Source organism: Pelophylax lessonae (assembly GCF_965119305.1).
Source record: "Pelophylax lessonae genome assembly, chromosome: 1".
NCBI lineage: Eukaryota > Metazoa > Chordata > Amphibia > Anura > Ranidae > Pelophylax > Pelophylax lessonae.
Genome location: NC_138768.1, coordinates 681,074,965 through 681,095,359, shown reverse-complemented (window position 1 = coordinate 681,095,359; position 20,395 = coordinate 681,074,965).

Here is a 20,395-nt window from a genome sequence, read left to right as displayed (position 1 = left end):
AGTCTAAGTTAACTCCAACTCCGAATTCATTAAAGCATCTAGTTGATGGTTTAACTCCAGCCACTTACCTAATTAGGATGCAATGAGTTTAGGCTGGAGTTATTTCTGGAGAAGTGAGCAGCTCTACTCCAAACTTATACTGAATTAGGCCCAAAGTATCTAATTATTAAGCCAGAAATGACAAACTATGTCACCCTATCATTCAGAACAGCAAGATATGGCATTTGCAGAATGCCAAATGAGCAAGCTTTAAAGACATGTACATGGAGAAGGATCATGAAATAATCATAGAAATGATGTGGTTGAGAATAGAGGAAAAATCTTAATAGGTTACCTAACAAGACACTGCTGCTCCATTTATTACAAAACCAATTGAAAGCTGAAATGTATTCTGATTATATTCACCTTCCTTGGCCCCTTCCCAATCAATATGCTTATACTAAATAAAATCATTAAATTTAAATTCCTCATCCATCTAATTGTTCACCCAGTGATGTCATCACCAGGCACTGTGTTTCTTCATGCAATGTAAGCAGATCATGGCTGGTGGGAGGGGCAATCACAATCAGGGCCGGCCTTAGGTGATCAGGTGCCCTGTGCGAGCTAATCCTGTGGCGCCCCCCCGCGCATTTTCTCGCACCTTTTTTGCACTTTATTTTACTTTTCTTTTTTATGATCACTAATAACTTAGCCCCCTTACATCAGAGCCCCCCTTACATCAGAGACCCCCCACACAGAGCCCCCTTTACATCAGAGACCCCCCACACAAAGCCCCCCACACACAGAGCCCCCCGTCACATCAGAGCCCCCCTTACATCAGAGACCCCCACACAGAGCCCCCTTTACATCAGAGACCCCCCACACAGAGCCCCCTTTACATCAGAGACCCCCACACAAAGCCCCCCCCCCACACAGAGCCCCCCATCACATCAGAGACCCCCAACACAGAGCCCCCCCACACACACAAAGCCCCCCTCACATCAGAGACCCCCCCACACACAGAGCCCCCTTACATAAGAGACCCCCACACAAAGCCCCCCTTACATCAGAGACCCCACATACAGAGCCCCCTCACATCAGAGACCCCCCACACAAAGCCCCCCTTACATCAGAGACCCCCCCACACAAAGCCCCCCTAACGTCAGAGACCCCCCCACAGAGGCCCCCTCACATCAGAGACCCCCTCACAAAGCCCCCTAAGATCAGAGACCCCCTACACACACAAAGCCCCCCTCACTTCAGAGACCCCCCACACAAAGCCCCCTCACATCAGAGACCCCACACACAAAGCCCCCTTACATCAGAGACCCCCCACACAAAGCCCCCTTACGTCAGAGACCCCCCCCACACAGAGGCCCCCTCATCTCAGGGACCCACCACACAAAGCCACCCTAACATCAGAGACCCCCCACACAAAGCCCCCCTCACATCAGAGACCCCACACACAGAGCACCCTTACATCAGAGACCCCCACAGAAAGCCCCCTTACATCAGAGACCCCCCCACACATCAGAGACCCCCCACACACAGAGCCCCCTAACATCAGAGACCCCCACACAAAGCCCCCCTTACATCAGACCCCCCCTCCCCACGGAGCCCCCCACATCAGAGACCCCACACACAGAGCCCTCTTACATCAGAGACCCCCACACAAAGCCCCCTTACATCAGAGACCCCCCCACACATCAGAGACCTCCCACACACAGAGCCCCCCTAACATCAGAGACCATCCACACAAAGCCCCCCTTACATCAGACCCCCCCTCCCCATGGAGCCCCCCACATCAGAGAGCCCCCGTCACATCAGAGACCCCCCACACAAAGCCCCCCTAAAATCAGAGACCCCCTACACACACAAAGCCCCCCTCACATCAGAGACCCCTTACACCCACACACACACACACACACAAAGCCCCCCTCACATCCTCACATCAGAGACCCCCCACACAAAGCCCCCCTTACATCAGACCCCCCCTTCCCATGAAGCCCCCCACATCAGAGAGCCCCCCCTTACATCACAGGCCCCCACACAAAGCCCCCTCACCACACATAGCCCCCCACATCACAGAGCCCCCCCCTTACATTTTTTGAAGGAGAGACCTCACTTACCTTACGTTGTCTGCAGCTTTCTTTTTCTTTAAACTTCCCGCCCACACATCCCCGGGAGTGTGGGCGGGCGGGAGGAGGAGGAGAAGGGGCGGGCGAGGAGGAGCTGACGATCTCTCCTCCCTCCCTGCACTGATGCCAGAGGAGAGATCGTCAGCTCCTCCTCGCCCCGCCCCCTTCTCCTCCTCCCGCCTGCCCACACATCCCCAGGAAGTCAGCGTGGAAGGATCGGAGGCTGAGCTCTGTGAGAGATACACAGCTCGCCTCACTGCAACAATAGGTGACCGAGGCACGGCCGCACAGCGGGAGGTAAGCGGCGGCCTGAGTCGCCTGATCCTCTGCGAGCTGTGATGGCCACACGGCGCCCTTGTTGCCCATGGCGCCCTGTGTGGCCGCACAGCTCGCACACCCCAAAGGCCGGCCCTGATCACAATGCTGTACATAGCGTCCTAAAAACAACACAGCAGTCTGCCCTTATTCTCCTTTTAAGATCCTCCAGCTCTGATGCGAAAAGTGGGCTGGCTCTTGGGAGAGGTTATGCAAATATCATATTTGGATCATATCAAATATCATATTGGATAGCACTGTAAGCCTATACTAGTGCTACCAAAAGTCATATGCAGGTAAGATCAGCCCCAATGGTAGCTCTAAGCAGCCTAATCTTCATCCAAACATTGTTTAGCAGCTGTGAATCAGGGGTAGGATTGAGCTGTTTCTGACCACCCTTTGTCTTACAATGTACATTTTGAATAAATATACGAACCTTTCAGTTTAGAGTACCTAGTAGAACCCCAAATAGAACCATTCAGTGAGCATCCATATACAGTGGCTCTAGCAACCTCAGATACTCCAGTAAATGTGGAGCAACAATTGTATCCTGCAATATCCTGCAATATTATAGGCATCTAGGCATGTCAATGCAGTCACCATGCTTCATGGCTTCAGTACATATTACAGGCAGGTAAAATGAGCAAATCAATTCAATATACAGGGATTGACAGGCAATTCACTACATAGAGAAGTAAGCTGCATTTGCTCCATGTAATTGCAACCAGATCCTCAAGCACTGGAGGATGTGATTGCTACAGGTTGAGTTGAGAGGGTGGACAGGAGGTACTGCAATCTCAGGCACTGTCGTTGGGGGAAGCAGCCCCACACCTCACACTCTAGATCAGCAGCTAGCAATCAGCAGGCTGTGGCTACATGTCTGCTCTAAAAGATACTGCTGTCACACTGTGCTCCTACATGCCTACTTTCCGCCCAACCATCCACTAACAACTGACATGAAAAACATACTGTGCATGCACAACTACCTTCTACAACAGGCAGCCAGGGCAAGGTGTCAGGGAATGGGCACAGAGTAGTACACCCACTCTATGCCCTGCACTAGCAGCGGGAAGTAAGAGCAGATTTGCATCCTTGCCCTGGGAGCTGGAAAAATGTGGCCCTTGAAATTGACAGTGTCTATAACTTTGATAAACATACAAACGCAGAAAAAGCATTAAAGTGATATGGTTAAACCTTACATATACTCATATATAGCTAGCAATGGTGTTTTGGAGAATCACCAAGATATTGTACTTATAAAATATGGTCATTATAATTTTTAAAGTGGAACTTTAGTCTGAAACTTAAGTGCTGATAGTTTACTTCAGGTATAGCTAAGACATTAAAAATAAGTGCCACTGCTTAAACTATTTAAAACCCAGTAAGACACTGCCTCACCCTGCTGTACACATGCTTAGTTGCTCTTTATTCTTGCAACTGTGCCAAAAATCAGAGCCTCTAGAGTTTGTTCAACTAACTGCTTTAACCACTTGCCTACTGGGCACTTTCACCCCTTCTTGCCCGGGCCAATTTTCAGACTTCAGTGCTGTCGCATTTTGAATGACAATTGTGTGGTCATGGAACACTGTAACCAAACAAAATTGTTATGGTTTTCTTTTAGACAGATATAGCTTTCTTTTGGTGGTATTTAATCACCACTGGGTTTTTTATTTTTTGCTAAACAAACAAAAAAATACTGAAATTTTGAAAAAAAAAAGAAGTTTTCTTTAGTTTCTGTTATAGAATTTAGTAAACTAGTAATTTTTCTCCTTCACTGATGTGCGCTGATGAGGCTGCACTGATGTGCACTGATAGGCTGCACTGATGGGCACTAATGAGGTGGCACTGATGGGCACTGATGAGGCTGCGCTGATATGCATCACTGATTGGTGTTGATAGGCGGCACTAATGGGCATGGCTATGCGGCAATGTTGGGCATTAATAGGTGGCACTGATGGCCACTGATAGGCAGCAATGATAGGCGGCAGTTATAGGCATCACCGATAGGCACTGACAGGCAGCACTGATGGGCACTGATTGGCAGCACTGATGGGCATTGTTGGGACTGCACTAATAATCAGGACACTGTAGATGTCCCCTCTGTGGATTGCAGCTTACTGGCTCTCCTCTCCTCACAAGCTGTCAGCGCTAGGAGAGAACTGCCGATAACTGGCAAATACTGTGTACACTGTGATCAGCTGTGATTGGACAATGTGATTGGCTCTTTACCCTGATCTGGGATTAGCTGTGTCCAAAGAACACAGCAATCACAGATCCCAGCCATTGCGTGCTACAGGGGGTGGGCAGGAAGCACGATCACGGGAGGAGGTCAATAGATGCAACAGAAATAACACAGACTGTATGGAGTGAACACAGATTAGGGAAGGAAAAAAAGGAGAGGTGACAGGACAAAGTCTGCTGCCAGGGAGGCATAAAAGACAAGGCTAGTGTCTTATCTCCCCAATATTCTCTCCCTTTCTCCATCATCAGCAGATCTGTGAACTTTAGCAGTGTAAAGCTTCTGCCAGCCTACCTCTTTAACTGAGCCAAGACATACAATCAAGGCTGGGAATGTACATTTCTTAATTGAAGAAAGTGGCATTGTTTTTGAGACTAAAGAGAGGGAGAGAGTAACTGATCTGGGCTTCAACAAGAAGACAAGGGAGCAATACTGGAGGCAATTTACAGTACATGCTAATTTTGGTAGCCTAATTATTAATGTGGAATGTACAGTAGTTTCTTCTGTTAAAGAACATTCATTGTTATCAAACTGTTCTGGGTTCCGCTTTAAGTTATTTAATTTATAAGCATTTACATTTTTTTTTTTTAGTCTTATTTTATGGATTCAATATTATTATCCACCAATAAGGAAGTGACTGCTATGGGCTTTAACAAAATGGCAGCCTTCAGCAAGAAGAAACAAGAGATTCAATATTATTATTCACCTAACAGAAATATAATATATGTTTAGACACTGGATAAGTATTGCAAAATAAAATAAAAAATATATATATTTTTTTAATCTTTGTTCTCGCTACAGCAGTATGTAATCACTAGTTACTGTTAGGTAGTGAAAGAGTTGAAAACAGAATTCTAAATATTCAAAACTTTTTCTCATGTTTACATTACTATTCACATTTTATACCTCCTGTTGTCCACTTAATTGGCTAAATGTGTAATTTATTACCCTGTGTACACACACTCAAAGATTCGAATAAAACACCTTAAGGTTTTGCTGACGTCCCTGTTTAAACTGTCTGAAAACATTCTGGAAACATTATCCTGTAACCTAAAACTCAATATATCTTGTTTAACTCAAGTTAAATATGTTATATACATATATTTATCAACATTAAACAGATACATACAAAAACATTTCAGTATTATAAATGAATATGTTCATGCAAAGGTAAGTGCGAGACTGCAAATAACAGCTCGATATAGACTACTTTACATTACCTACTGCCTTTGTATTATTATACTAAACCTTTCCCAACGTTAAAGCCCAACTCCGGAAAATATAAAAAACTCTTCCTTAAGATGGTTCTGTGCCGGAACTGCAAGGGTTACCTGTTTGTTTAGGTCTAGGGGAGAATAAAAGCACTTTTACTTATCCCATCATCCGCTGCCCCAGGAGGCGGCAATATGCCATCCACCATCAGTGGACTGTCCCTCTACCTCCTCACATGCAATGCAGGGCTAAGGTCCTATGGATTGTCTTGATAATGTCAGGGCTTTAGACTGCTGAAGCACAGGGAAAAAATGCTACAGGCCCTAGTCCAGCAGTGCTGAGGAGTGGAGGATGAAGCAGCGGAGGAAAAAAACAGAGCGGCCGTGTGAAAGAGGCCTAAAGATTAGGAACAATTTGAAACTATTTATAAGTTTATCACTTCTACATTATAAAGCAAAGATGACTCATACAATTTTAATTGATAGAAGCTGCCGTTGCAGTCATGAGCTTGTTGAATTCCTCTGATTACTATGAAGTAAGGCTAAATCCTTTATTTTTTTAATAAAAGGACTTGTCAAAAGCTCATGTTGTGTCTACACTCACTTTTATTTACACTTTTTATGGTGAATGGGTAGGGATACTATGAATCCTATAGTCATTCACATAGGGGGAGGGGGGCTGGAATCTGGGTGCCCTCTTCGTAAAGGGGCTTCCAGATTCCGATAAGCCCCCTACCTGCAGACCCTCACAGCCACAGCCCAGGGTGGTGGGGAAGAGGCCCTTTTCCCCATTACCATGGGGACAAGGTGCTTTGGGTTGGGAGGGGCAGAGCCCCCCTGCCCCCAAAGCACCCTCATGTTGAGCGCATGTTGCCTGGTATGGTTCAGGAGGGGTGGCGCTCACTGAGACGCCTGAGAGGGGACATGATAGAAATTTATAAATATCTCAATGGTGATCTCAGCATAGAAAAAAAGCTATTCAGTCGAAAGGATTGAGGATTCATGAGGACTCGAGGGCATACAATGCGATTAGAGGAGAAGCGTTTTAACCTCAGGCAACGTGGGGGGTTCTTTACTGTTAGGGCTACAAGATTGGGAAATTCTCTACCACAAGAGGTGGTTTCTGCGGGAAGTATAGTGGCTTTCAAAAGACTCTTAGACGTACATCTCAAGGAGAAGAACATTCAGGGGTACTAGAGATGATTACGGCCACACACACCTACACAGGTTGAAATGGATGGACTATTGTCTTTATTCAACCTCACCTACTATGTAACTATGTAACTCATCCTCCCCTTTCCTAGCCTGCCAGGCTGCATGCTCAGATAAGGGTTTGGTATGGATTTTAGGGGAACCCCAATGCCATTTTTTTTTTTTGTCTGAATTTTTAATTGCCAGTATTCTTTTGTTTACATTTCAGCTGTCAGTAGTGAAGACCGCTGACAGCTGATAATTCAATGGTTGTTAAGGACGCGGCGGCCCGCTTCACAGCCCGCTTCTTAACAACCAGCTATTCTTCACACAGAATGAGAATCAGTCGATTTAAATTTGAATTGTTCTGAAAATTTGGAATTTGTTAGAAAACAAATATATGAAACGAAATTAAATAAATCTCAACAAAATTTGTTATTATTTCATTTGGAGATTCAGATACAGCCGAGTCTCTGAATAACCAAAAATGCGTCCGAATTTTATATTCAGACCGAAATGAATTGCACATGTCTAGACTGAATTTCCATCAGGAGACGAGGGACAATCCTCCAATGGGTACAAAGGTTCAAGATGGGAATTCCAATCATGTTTGAGAAAATTCTTCTAATTTCCTGTTGCATCTCCAGGACAGAAAGTGAAGGGAAATAAGAAAAAATAAATTGATAGGGGTTTTAACTCCCCCATCATCTATCCAAAACAAAAAAAGGATATTAGTTATACATTGTGATGGTAAATATATAGTATAGAACTGTCCCTTGTGTATTTCAGCCATATTTGTTTCAACAAATTCAATTTTAGGGACTTAAATGGCTTTAAAATTTGCCTTTTAGCTTAGCTTAAAGACGTTGTAAAGGCAAAAGGTTTTTATCTTAATGCATTCTATGCATTAAGATAAAAAGCCTTCTGTGTGTAGCAGCCTCCCCAGCACCCCCTAATACTTACCTGAGCCCCATCTCTGTCCAGCGATATCCATGAGTCCTTCAGCCGTCTGGGACTCACCTTTCTGATTGGCTGAGACACAGTTGCGGCGCTATTGACTCCCAGAGCTGTCAATCAAAGTAACTTAGCTAATCAGGAGAGAGAGGGGGCGGGGCAGAATGGCAGCTCTGTGTCTGAATGGACACACAGAGCTTCAGCTTGACTCGGGTGCCCCCAGAGCAAGCTTCTTGCTGTGGGGACACTTGACAGGAGGGAGGGGCCAGGAGAAGCCAAAAGGGACCTGGGAAGAGGAGGATCCTGACTGCTCTGTGAAAAACCAACTGCACAGAGGAGGTAAGTATAACATGTTTGTTATTTAAAAAAAAAAGAAAAAAAACGAGACTTTACAATCACTTTAATGCTCAGTCTGAACACACATTCAGACAGAACTTGTGCTGTTTAGGCATTCTAAACACTGGACTTTTAGCCAATGGTCAAAAGTTAAACCACTATCAATGACAGGTTCCTATCGGTCAGTAGTTGATAAACAAATGGCAGGAGCTGGCACCTGTCACGTTCTTAGCAACCAGTGACATCACCTGGCTCCATTCATTTACTGGCCAGGAATCCCTCGCCATGTAAACAAAGGGACAGGAATAGCATGACGCTACTGACCAAATCTGACTACTTGGCCATATTTGGGCAATGACTTCACCCGGGAGACCCTGCCCTGGGGTCCAGAGATATGTTATTTGGGCTAGGTAGTGACCAAATCACTAGACAGGATTATTTTTTTTGACAGGCATCCAGCGTCATTAATTGTGTTTGACATGGATCTGCATTGCTAGACAATGTGCTTGTGATAGATTGCCGATGGATTTTTTTATTTTTTTTAATCATGTTGTTTTTTATTGTGTTTTTACTAGTGTATTGAAATTCTAACAAAACAATACAAAACATACATAGACAATATTCAGTCTACTATATTCATGTCATAAAGCTGATTTAGTCATTAATGATACAAAGACAGAATAGTCCCCTCCCTCCATCTTCTATGATTTACAGGGTTTTTCCTTTTTTATTTAATAAAGGATTTGTCAGAAAAATGTGTCTTTATTTACTGTTAACTTTTTTTGTGAAAATGAGTAGGGGTATGTACTTACTCATTCACATGAGTATGTACCACTTGTTTATTCTGGATATGATCTTATTGTTAAAGCAGGCTTTCAAATACTGCACACTCCTACAACCATCAGGCCAGGGTTGTGGGAAGGAGGCCCTTGTCTTTATCACCACAGGGCAAAAAGGTGTATTGCCAGAGGAGTCCCCTGTGGGACTGAGCACTGGTGGCCTGGTTTTGTTTAGGAGAATGGGCCATATGTTCATCCTTTACTGGCCTGTCAAGCTGACTGCATTGATATGGATTTGGTATATTTATCTGTGGGGAATCGCACGCTTTTTTTTGTTTTTACCTGGGGTTACCCCTCAAATTCATACCAGGTCTGGATAAGGGTCTGGTGTACCTTTTTCCTAGATGAGGTTCAGATAAAGATTTTAACTAGATACATGGCACCAACATCCCATTGTATTGGACACAAAGACAAATCGAGATGCAGGACTTTTAAGGTGCTGTTTTTTGCTAAATAATGTCATCTTACAACATTGTTTAAAATATTAGTATTTATAAATCAAAACACAAATCAATAAAATCTTTGGCATATCAGAAACACATGCGACAGAGAGACATCCAAAGACAGGGGAATTGCACAGGGGGACGCCCAAGGCCATAGGGCCACACCCACCCCCCTAAAATCACAGCCATAGAACCAGAACAGGCCCTGACTCTGCCCAAACTAGCGCCCCCTTCCAGGCGGCATGCAGCCACCTCACAAAGAAAAAGACATCTAGGCTGGTCAACCCCAGTAGGGGTCACCCCGCCAAGAAGACGCACCTCGCCTGTGAGAAGGCCACATGCCTCGGCATCCGTACGGGGACTCCTGACCAGGGTAAATAACTCCAAAGGCAGGCATGTCACGATTGACAGACTCTATAGAAAGAATGAAATTAAAAAAAAAAACCCAGAGAAAGGTAAAAAGTGGTTAATGAAACCCTGCTGGGTAGAGGAGCAGGTGAGCATTAAATAACAAAATAATAAACACATATAATATCAAAGCAGCACTGATATATAACCCCCAACTGTGCATACATAAATAATTGGCTAATGCTACAGTCTCCTTTACAGAGTATATGTGCTTTACGCAGCATTCAAGCAGTACTGAACAGCTAATGTACATACTAAAATATATTGAGATATCCACAGAGAGAATTCCCATTTTATCGAGAAGGGGGGCTCCTCCTGGGGAAGTATTTCAAAGGGACATTTTCCCATGTGTATTACAAAAATGGCTTAAAAATGATCCCCTTATCGAGCCCAGGGTATTTTGTAGCCTGTAACAAATATACCAATTTTGTTTCTAATTATAAAAGTTTTTTTTTTATCAATCTCTACCCCCCCCCCCCCTCTCATGTGCAGAAATGTGTTCCAATGCATAGAAACCAATTGAATTCAAACTGAAGTTGTGATATAGGCCCACATGTCTACTGATTGGTGTCTTCCATTTTTTTCTTTACAATCAGGGAAACATGGTCCCTGATTCTCTTGAAAAAGGGACGTTTGGTTTGGGGAATCCTTGCTGTTGATGGGGGGTGTATGTTTGTATTTTGCATAGATACTTTTATCACATAGAGTCATGTAATATAAAATTATCCAAGTACTAACATTATTGTAACAATAAAGCAAGGGCGAAAAAAAATGGAGTATGCACTGATACTTTGTTCAAATTTGATAACTTTGATTTGGTAATAATATATCTTTAGCATAAAATGTAGAAAACCTCTCAATATTCAATAACTTTGCTGGGCGTATTTAACAACATGCTACAATGTGTCATTATGACCTATAAAAATATATACAGAACAGATGGCACGTCATATTTTACAACACATTGCAGGTGCTATTGGTCATTATTCAGCGTGAAATGCAATCCAGATATTTACTTTCAATAGTTTCTTATTCAGTTTTCATGAAGAAGGATACAAACAAATAACAACAGCGATACACTCTGTATAAGTAGAATATATACAAAAGATTATTTGTATGAATACAATACCAAATAAGAGTCACATGTAATCTTGTACTTGGAGATAACATCAGTGCAAGACTTATAATTGGAATGTTATTCTCCATTCCCGGACACGCCATTTCGAAGCAAAACTGTATCCTGGGGAGGGTGGTAACACAGCTAACCATAGTTAGGTGTCAAAATTCTAGTAAAACAGGTTGAATGGTGCAGTAAAAAAACTTGGAGCAAGGTTGTAAGATACATCATACTGTGTAATCCACAAGTATAACATCAGTGCACACGTACAGAGGGTAAGTTGACCTGTTGCTGTCATGAGTAGGCAAGGCGAACTTGCCAAAGGTGGGCGGAGAAAGGAAATAGGGGGGAGGGTATTATGTGGGGAAGGGGTAGGAGTAGAGCATCCCAGTCACTAAAATTTAACACACATTCAAACTTTGACTATGCACTTAGGATTCGATAGCCAGAGATCCCCCTTATCTCTAAATGCTGTGATATTGAGGGTTGTGATCCCCAGTATTTTCTTAATCTCACAATGATGGTTAAGAGTGAGAATGGCATTAATATGGGAGGGTATTTTGGTGGTGTTCCATTTCCTCGTAATTGTGATTTTTGCTGCAAATAAAAGTTGTATTATCACTAGTCTGAATTTGGATAGAAATTCATGAATGTTCAGGTGCAAGATGGCTAGTTCCGGTTCAGGAGCTATATGCTAGCCACATATATCTGACATTATGGAAAAGATTATTTTCCAAAATGATCTCAAAGATATACAAGACCATAGTGTGTTTTAAAGAATACCAGATTCTCCACATTTCCTCCAGCATAGGGCGGTTTGAGATGGATAGAACTTGGAGAGTTTGAACCGGGTAAGATACCAAGAATGTACTACCTTTTGGAAGTTTTCCCAATTAACACATCTGGATAAGGAATAGGTGGTGGAGAAAGCTTTCATCCAACATTAATCTGAGAAGGATTTCCTCAAGATTTCTTCCCATTTCACAATAGTGATGGTGCTTTGAGAAGGAATCTTGGGCATTGTAAACAATATAAAATAAGGAAATTCCCCTTAGTGGGGTAGTAGGTTTATGGAAAAAGGTATATTATGAGGCTGGAATTTCTAAGTGTAGAGGTAGGAAGTGTTTATGGAGGAAGGGGTGGACTTGTAAGTAGGTAAATGGTGCGGATGATGGGCAGATAGAAATTCAAAGGTGTGAAGAGATGATCCCTGGTATAGGTCCCTTTAGAGAGAAGGCCTTTAGTTTTCCACATGTGAATGTCTATGTAGGGTATAAAGTGTTGTAGTACAGATAGCAAGGTAGAAATTTTGCATAATGATCCCTTGAATGAGTGTAGAAGGGGGGATCTCCAACCACAATTTGAGAGAGACCTGCACAGTCGGGATATTGGAAATGGTGGGTGGAGCTCCCAATTTATTAGCAATGAGAGCCAATTTGAGATCCCTATGTGGAACAGTGGAGGCTTCCATGGACGCCCATGTTTTATGTTTGGAGGGGGTCCACCAATATCTAAGTTGATCTAAGACACATGCTTTATAATAGGCCATAATATTGGGCACACAAATCCCACCGTTCCTTCTGTGTCTTATTATAATATTAAGAGAGCATCTAGGGGGTTTGTGGTTCCAAATATATTTGATTGAATAGTTTTTGGACTAAGAAAAGGAAGGTTAGAGGTAGGGGGATTATTAGGGTGTGTAATAGATAAAGAAGCTTGGGGAGGAGTAATATTTTCAAAGCAGTTGATAGTTCATGAGTCCTCAGGTGGGATAGTTGTGGGGGAGATTCTAAGAAGGGCTTGAAGTTGTATCTATAGAGCTGTGAGGTATGCAGGGTCAGTTGGATTCCTAAAAAGCTCAAGGAGTAAGGGGACCAAACAAAGGGGAACTTTTTATTTAAAAAAGTCTGCAAGGGGGCTGGGAAGTTAATGCCTAATATTTGAGTTAATAGTGTTTAATTTATAGTAGGATACAGCACTAAATTCTTCTAGTAGTTTCTGTATCTATTGTAATGAGGTCTTGGGGTTGGAGTGCATGAGCATGAGATCGTCCGCAAAGAGACTTATTTTGTGTTCAGTACCAGCAACGGCAAAGCCTGTGATATTAAGATGGGATGGGAAGCTCTCCGCCAGTGGTTCCATAGGAAGCGGGATAGTAATAGTCGTTAAGGGGCACCCTTGCCTAATTCCGTTAGTTATTCATATTGGTTTGGAAATTATTCCTGAAGTGAGTGCAGTGGGGGTAGAGTAGGGGGATAATATGGCAGATTGTATCTATCCCATAATGCCAAATGTATCAAGTACCGTCCTAAGGTAGCCCCAATAAACCCTATCGAAAGCCTTCTTTGCATCCAAAGAGAGGATCAGAGAAGGCATCCAAAAGGGTCCAGGCTGAGAAATTAAGTTGATGAGATGCCTAGTACCATCAGGGGCTTGGAAACCTGGGACAAAACCCACTTGGTCAGGATGGATAAGATATGGCAAAATTTTTTGTAGTCTAAGTGCTAATAGTTTGACAAATATCTCGACATCTGTATTCAGAAGGGATATGAGTCTGTAGTTTGCAGGGCTGGTGGGGTCTTTTTGGGGTTTTAGAATAATTACAATCATAGCTCTTAACATTTCAGATGGTAACGTACCAGAGGAAGAAGCGAGATTGCAGGTGGATTGCAGATGGGGGGCAGTTTCAGTGGAGAGGTATTTATAGTATTCGTTCGAAAAAACATCACCCAGGGATTTGCGGTTGGGTAGAGTTTTGATGACTGAGCAAATTTCCTGAGTTTTAAAAGGTTGGGAGATGGATTGGAGCTGGTTGTCATTAAGGTTAGGGAGTTTAATTTTATTTAAAAAGTTCCTAATGAGCATTGGAGAGGGTTGGGGAATATAATCGTAGTTGCGGAGGTCATAGAGGGACTGGTAATAATCCACAAAGGCATTGGCTATGTCCTTTGGATTAAATAGGGTGTTCTTAGACCTGGGGTGAATGAGAGAAATTATTTTTTGTTTAAGCTGTTTCATTTTAACTCTTTTAGCTAACCACCCTCCTGCCTTATTATGGCGACTGTAATAATTGGCTTTAAGATATTTAAGATGGTTTACAAATTTGTAAAGGAGCAGGGACGTTATTTTTTGTCTGTCCTGAAGTATGTCCTGTGTGAGGGGGTGATTTGGATTATTTTTATTCTCTCATTCTTTTAAGGTTATAGAGTTCAACATGTCTTCAATCTGCCTTCTCCTATGTTTCCTGACAAGTGAAGCCATTTAATACTCCTCTCATATAAACCTTATAGGTATTCTGAAAGGTGAACCTGTTGATTTCAGGAGTGTCATTAAACATAAAAAAAAGTCATAATGTGCAAAATAATAAAAAATAGGCGCAAATTCATGTATGATTCATAATCCAAAGAATATCCACATGATCCAAGTATAAAAACTGGTGCACTATAAATACAGGATCTTGGATAGTAAAAACAGTGTCTAATTGATATATTCTTCAAAATAGTGGGGGAAAAAAGGGGGGGGGGGTGTAGGGTACAGATGGATGAATACACACATCCGTACAGATGGATGATTTGTAGATGGTGAACAAGGTATATACTCCAATATGTGGATCCAATATGAAAGGGGTGTATATAAAAAAAATGCCTTCACTAATATGGTATTATAGGTGTACGGTATAGGTGGATACATGTGTACAAATCTGTGCAGATGAATAAATGTATAGAATTACAAAAATTGTGTGTCAGTAAAAGATGATCCAAATACTAAAACAGCATAGAGATAAATGTTTGTAAATCAATTAAATGATCAACAGAATAATAAATGGTACAGATGGATAAATGATGTAATAAAATTATCTTCTTCTCTAAAAATCCAAGATGATGGGTAAAAAATGCTACATAATAGTGCATGTGATGTACCAGAAAGGTGATAAATGGTAGCAATAACGGTGGCAGGATCAACAAAATGAACTGACGTAAAATTGAAAACTAAAACAGTCCATAAAGTGAATGATGTGAACAAATGGTGACTCCAAACAATAAAGTGACTTGAGCAGGTGAACACCAAATATAACAGGTGACTCCCTTGTAAATACAACCAACTGTGTGCAAAAAAGTGTTGTCTGATGACCGTGATGTGTCACTCCAGTGAACTAAATAAAAACTGTGTGCAATGGCCGCTCACCTCAATGCACACTCAAAAGAGTGTGTCTGTGATAAGTATCACTTGGACCGATGGTAATCTTTTCCTTATAGGATGGATGGATGGATGGATGAGTATCAACTTTCACAGCCCCCACGTGCACTATTATGTAGCATTGACCGGCAACCGAGGCTTACTCTGGAGCAAATGAATACACAGCTTCTGGCAGCAATACAAGTAAGCAGCAGCACCTTAACAGGTAACATGGAGGAGCTAAAGGAAGATATAGGACTGCTTAGACATGATATTAAGAACATTTGGGAAAGGATGGCTGAAGTAGAAAACAGATTGTCAGCTATACAGGATGCAATTCCTCCGATATCTAAAAAAGTAGCAGACATGGGAAAGCAAACTGTTTGGTGGCAACAGGAAATTGATGATTTGGAGATCCGCATGCGGCAGAATAATATTAGGATTGTGTGGATGCCTGTAAGAGCTGAAGGGCAGAACACAGGTGTATTTGTGGAAAAATGGTTAAAAACTGTTTTTTTCTGAGGTAGAGTTTTCCACTGCATTTGCAGTAGAGAGAGCTCATAGAGTTCCAGCAAGATCCCCACAACCAGGTGCACCTGCAAGACCAATAATAGCACGCCTACTAAACTGCAAGAATCGAGATCAAGTGTTGTGGAAGGCAAGACAGAAAGGCATCATACAGTTTGAAAGTCACAAAGTATCCATATTCCCAGATTTTTCATTGGAATTACAGAAACAGTGTGCTACATTTAAAGAAATTAATTGGAAACTTCGAGAAAAGGAAATAGTATACTCAATGGCATATCCTGCTAGACTGAGAGTAGATGATAATGGAAAAGCAGTGTTTATTAGCACTCCAGATCAAGCACAAGAATGGTTGAGAACATATAAAGCTGCCTTGACTAAGTAAAAACATAGCTACAAAATGATTAAATACTGAAGCTGAATGAATTTATAAAGAAATAGTTAAATAAGAATAAAATTGATATTATGGGATAATTAACTGATTGAATTTATAATGGACTATGATGATGGATTTTGTGGGGGGGGGGGAGTGGTAAAAATTTGTTTAATTTTTTTTTCTTATGCTGGATAAGAGGTTGCACTATTGCACTTATTTGTCCCCCTTTTCTTTTCTTTTTTTTGTGTTTTGCGATTGAGGTGTATTGTTTTTTTTTTTTTTTCACTGAAAAATAGAAATTATTTGAATGCACTGTCACTTTAAATGGATGAATAAGAGATGTAAGCACAGATTTGGGTTTAGTTATATAGAAGGAAGGAAGAAATAATGATATAAACACCATGGAGTAGTAAGATGATCACAGGATAATTTTGGGATAAAAAAAAAAAAGGAAAAAAATATATTTTTTTATTTTTTTTTTGCACTATAAGTTTATTGTGGCTAATGAGCATATAAAATGTCTCATCTCCCCTTTTTTTTGAAATAGCACTGCACTATAACACTTTGTATTTTTGTGGTTGAGGAGCATATAAAATGTCTCCTCTCCTCTTCTTTTCCCTTTTTCTTTTTTGAAATAGCACTGCACACTTTGTATTTTGTGGTTGAGGAGCATACAATTGCTCCTTCTGCCCCCTCACTTTTTTTTTTTTTTGGAGTGAGGGTGTCAAATACATTTCTTTTTGTCCTTATAGAATTAGAAAATAAGCCGAAAGGAATACTAATAGGTTCCCAGAGCTTGATGGGCTGAGCTTAATCTATATTGCCTACATATAAGCATATGCTTTATGGTGGCAATGCCCTATTAATTTGTTTTCTTTTTATTACTATTATTTGGCTATATGTATTTTTTGGATGGGGTATGAATGTAGTAGAATGGATGATTAAGAATGGGTTTTATGCAGATAGAGGAAAAGAGATTGGTGTATACAAGGACGGGTGCTGGGAGCCATTTAAAAATAAGGTATGGTGAGAAATGGGGAACATATGTGGATGGAATTATATTATAAGTAACATATTGGAATAGATCAGAATGGTTGAGCAATGTGGATTTCTAACATGGAATGTAAGGGGCCTTAGAACAGCAGAAAAACTAAACCAAGTTTTTTCAATTATTCATAAAACTAGGGCCAAAATTATCTGCTTGCAAGAAACACATATGACAAAAGAACGTTTAGAATGTTTAAAGAAAGTATGGGCTCAGTGGGTGTGCCATACGTGTCACACAACATATTCAAGAGGTGTTACACTGATGGTACATCGGTCTGTATCTTGGGAATGTATTCAAGTTAAAATAGACTCAGAAGGAAGATATATATTTGTATATGCTAGGGTGTTCTCATTAGCTTTCATAATAATAAGGCTTTATAATCCCCCCCCCAGGCAGGGGCGGACTGAGAACCCTCAGGGCCCCTGGGCAAAATAAATCAAGGGCCCCCTTCCAGGCCCCACCCATATTCCGCCTCCAGCCACATCCTTGCCCCGCCTCCAGCCACACCAATTTTATTTGGGTACAGTGTTGCATGACCGCGCAATTGTCCATTAAATTAACGCAGTGCCGAATCGCAAAATATGGCCTGGTCATTAAGGGGCAAAATCTTCTGGTCCAGAAATGGTTAACTGATGTAGTTTTATTAAAATGGTGCATTATAAAGATGGATCTTATTACACTTATAAGCCATGCTGCTCCTAATCTTGTGTTTTTATATAAATGTATGGCTCATCGACAAGGCCTCTATTTGAAATAATTGTGCTCTATGTGCATAAAAATATATATCTAAGTGCTTAAATTGGTGGAGGTGTATACTATATATCACCAACCACCTACATGAGTATGTGCAATCGCGTATCTAAATAACAATCACGTAAAGTGCAAATAGTTGAACCAATAAAAGGTGCCAAGTGCAAATTTGCTGATGTACAAATACAGTATATGACTCTTGTGCTCACAACAGTTCCATAAAGTTCTTGTGCAAACAATATGGTGATAATAAATCACAAAGTGCTGTCTCACAAAATCCTTGTGTAAACACAGAAATTATAATGAATCTCAAAAAGTGCCCAGTGCCAAACAAGAAGTGATGATAAATCACAAAAAGTGCCCAGTGCTCCACTGTGTGCTCCACTCTTGCTCCCTCACTCACCGGATCTGTAGAGGTATAGCACCCATATACTCCTGGTAATGTGCCTTAGGATGCCAGGACCTCTCTGCTAGACCCTCCGGATATCGAGTGGGTAACTTCACATTATACTGCTGCAAGGGTTGAGTGCTTCATGGTGATGGTATCTTATCACTCAATTACATCCCCATAAAGAATGGCCATGAAAAGAAGAGATCCTCCATAGTGTAGTAATCAAGCGAGGAGAAAATACAAATTTGTTTGGCTTTTATCCTGTAAGTGAAGTAATTTTATCTAATAAAGAGATTATATTAATTACTACACTATGGAGGATCTCTTCTTTTCATGGCCATACGTTATGCTTTATACATACTCATGTAGGTGGCTGGTGATATACTGTATATTATACACCTCCACCAATTTAAGCACTTAGATATATATTTTTATGCACATAGAGCAGCGCTGACATATATATTAAAATCTCTTTTTAAGGATTCATCTCTTTCTCAGCAGCAGTTCAAAATATATTATAAACACATACAATTGCACTAAATTGTTTATATTTCTGAGCGCAGGTTTACTTGCACAATTTCTATTTGAAATAAAGCTCCACGCAAAGGTCTCTCCTCTGAGGAATAATGTGCACATTTGCATTATCCCACAAAATTTTTATAAAAATATATAAAAAATACATGAATCATATATTTTTCATTCATATATTTTTATTAAAATTGTGTGGGATAATGCAGATGTACACATTATTCCTCAGAGGAGAGACCTTTGCGTGGAGCTTTATTTCAAATAGAGCAAGGCTATATAGGACACAAAAACTACTCACAACTTGTCACACAAGAAGAGGTGAAAAGGGAACAAGCAGGTGAGGTCAGGAACTCGTCTGCGGTGCGGTCCAGTGAGGTGATGACCGTCCATTACCCACGGCTTCTGGAGGCGGGGCACGTCAACATCACGTCAGTATGCAACGCCGACACGCTCCCACTCACAGGACACCATACAAAGTAACCCAGTGCTGGGTCCATCCTCCCACCTACGCATCCCAGCCCAGATAGCCCGATGTTGTCTCAGAGACAACATCGGGTGAGTTAATTCTGTACTGTGCGGCGGGCCCCCTTCCAGGTTGGGCCCTCGGACCATGTCTGAAATGCCCGACTGCTCCGTCCACCCCTGGCCCCAGCTAATATGAATATTTTAAAGGAAGCTGTTATATTTATGACGCAATACCCGGATGCATATGGTATATGTATGGGAGACTTTAATATGTTAATGGACCCCACATTAGATAAAAACGGGAAAATCATACGGGACCGATTGGGGGGAATAGGTATATTAAAATGTTTGCATGGGAGGTAGGCTGGGTGGATATTTGGAGGTCAAAGTATCCCCATACTAGAGCATATTCTTGTTCGGTATCCGGTAAGAAGAGCATGTCTAGGATAAACTTGATACTCGTTAATGCGAAAACAATACCTTTGGTGGAGGTCAAGTATCTACCACGAAGTGTGTCCGATCATTCACCATTGGTCTGCTGTTTAACAATAGGCCCTAAGGGAAGAGGCCCTGGATGGAGAGTACACCCATATTGGTTGTCTCAGATAGGCACAAATGATAGAGTAATAGATCAGTTAAAAATGTTCTGGGAGGCTCGTGAGGACTCCCAAATGGATGGATTTATATGGGATACATTTAAGACATATTTACGAGGAACCTTAAAATCTACAAAAGCATATTTAAAAAAGACAAACAGAAGAGAAGATGAGGAGTTGGCACAAGCATTTATGCAGGCAGAAGTAGATTTTAAAAAAGATAGTACAGATCATAATCAACAAAAATGGGAAAATCTTTGCCGCAGACATAAGAATCATATTATAGCCAATTGTAAGCGAAGATTATTCTTCCAAAGACAAATAGGTAACCTGTCAGCATTTCTGATAAATCAGCAAACAACAGCATTCG